Raw genomic sequence first — 2,500 nt, 5'->3', positions numbered from 1 at the left:
CGCGCGGAGGGGCAGCTTCTCGCAGGAACGCATCATCGAGTTCGGTCCTGACCTGACGGTGACCACGAGGAGGGCCAGCCTGTCCCAGGAGCAGGTCTTTGAGATGGTCCCTGACCTGACAGTGACCACGCGGAAGAGCAGACATCCGGAGCAGGTCCTCGAGGTGGTGCCCGATTCGACTGCGTCCTCGCGGAGGGGCAGCCTGTCGCAGGAGCAGGCCCCCGACAGCGTCCCCGAGTTCTTGGTGGCCAACCGCAGGGGCAGCTTCTCCAGGATCTCTGCGTCTCAGCTGGACGTGGCCGGCGAGCTGAGGGTGACGAAGGTGGTCATCCCCGGCAAGGATTCGCGGGATCTCACACGGTACTGGTCGCCAGGTTTCGATACAGTGTTGGAGCGTCGGTGAAGGGGAGCTTTTGGTCTTGCTAGTCGTTAACCACGCTCGGCCCTCGAGACCGTTTAGCTAGCCGTCTCGTGGGGCGGCAGTGTGGGTTGCGAGCTTTTTGTTTTAGAAGTCGTGCGTGCGTGTAAAAGGTGACACGGTGACCTCTTACTTGGATGACGTCATTCTCCCGGGCCGACACCGGTACACTTGAGTCAACTGTTAAACATTCAGCTCTCTCCCCTTCTCTCTCGGCAGCTGACTTGTGGAGCTCGTCTAAATCATAGTGGAAAGCATTCCTCGTTCGGATGGGAGTTGGGGATGCATTCGAAGTGTTTAGGAGTTAGAAATAAGACTCGTTTTAACGAGGCAGCAGCTTGTAGAGGGCAAGATCGGGCTGCCGTGGCCGGACTTGGCTGGCTGGCGTGGCCTCGGTGGAGTCAGTTTTTTTCTGTTTGTCACAGATCACTTCTGCTTACCGCGCTGTGACAACACTAGGCACGTACATCTCGCGCGCCTTGTACAGAGCGAGCCATAATAAGAACATGCTGCTCTGGTATGATTTCCAGAGGCGTGTGTCTCCGCGAGAGCACGCAGAGGCATCTTTTCATAATACTTTCGTCAGCTTGTTGGTGGCCTTTTGGAAGAGGGCTGTTTCTTATTGAGGAAATGCGCATTAATCCCAAACATGAATTGCCTTGGGAAGCAGTGATACAGTCGGGCTATTCATTTAGCGATAGGAAACATCTTAAAAGGGACTTTAATTCAGGTTTTTCCCCGAAAGAAAGGTAGCGTGAACAGGGGTTAGCGACGGCTGACCTTGGACACGGTTGCCGGCTCAGGGCGCTCAGGGCCTCGCAACTCTCTACACTGTCTAGCTCCATCCCTGCTCTCGCAACTCGCTGCTTGCAGTGGCCATCCCCTGCAAATCCCTCTCATAAGGATGGCATTATCTGCACCTCGGGTGTCCCCGTCACGGGTGCTGGGCAGCTGCGGTGTACGAGGGGAGAGGCGGATTTCTGTGTTACTTCTCAGGCAGTCAGTCAGCCAGAGTCAAATATTGAAGTTATTTAGAATGACAGACTTAGGAGGCCTTATGAAGCTGATTTGTTTTGTGTATCTAGACAGGGGTGAACCCCAGCGCCGGCGCGGCATTGCACAATGCTTGTGAATTTCCTGTGCGGCGGTCGTTTTTACTTCGCGGAATGTCTCGGGAAAGAGGGTAGTTTTGCAAAGCTCTTAAAAGTAATTTCAGTTTTCAATTATTTGTGCAGTTTATGTCTTGGGAGCGGGAATTGGGGGGGGGGGGGGTGAAGGCAAGTCGCAGATAGACCTGCTCCTCGACCCGAGTGGCCGCGGGTCGCCAGGCAGAGCACAGTCAACCCGTCCGGGGTTCCAGCATGGCAACGACGGGGACGATGGTGCGTTCCCCGCGGGATTTGTAGGGCGCCCTTGACCTTCCTTCCCTGCACCTTCCCCACACGGCAGGGGAGGGGGAGGCCGGGCGCCCTCCGATGCCAAGGGGAGGCCGGCGGGCGCTTCTGCCGCCCGTCCAGATATTATTTCGACGTTTGATTCGGCGCCTGTCTGATCGGGGGAGATGAGGACAGAATGCGGAACGCCGGGAAGGCGAGGCGTTTGATGTGCCGCGAGAGAGGTTCCGGCGCTCGGGTGCAGGTGCAGAGGGAGGGAGGGAGGGAGGGAGAAGTTAAGTCGAGCTTGGCACACTTGGCACGGGGTGGCGTTGGCAGTGACGTGCAAGGCGCTGGCACTCCACGAGAAGCGTTGTTACCGAGCTCATGACGAGCACGACGGACGGGGCCATGGCTGCTTAACCTATATCAGCTGATCGCGTTGGCGCTCAAGGCCACGGGCGCCTGCTGAGGGAGAGGCAGGCGAGGGTTGATTCCGCTTCGGGGCGCCGTGCTCCGTTGGACTGTTGGGGGAGGCCTGGGACGCTTTGCATCAGCCGTAGCTTTCGGTCGACATGATTGCGTCATGCACGGCGAAGCCTTTCCCTCGCGGTGCTCGACGGCGCCGTGGAGTCTGAGGAAAATGAAGTAAACCCGCTTAATGCGATGCTCGGGTCCTGCCGACGGAGGGAGCATCGAGAGGCGCCTC

Source organism: Penaeus monodon, chromosome 13, assembly GCF_015228065.2.
Source record: "Penaeus monodon isolate SGIC_2016 chromosome 13, NSTDA_Pmon_1, whole genome shotgun sequence".
NCBI lineage: Eukaryota > Metazoa > Arthropoda > Malacostraca > Decapoda > Penaeidae > Penaeus > Penaeus monodon.
The sequence above is the reverse complement of the archived record's forward strand: the minus strand, read 5'-3'. Positions refer to the sequence as shown.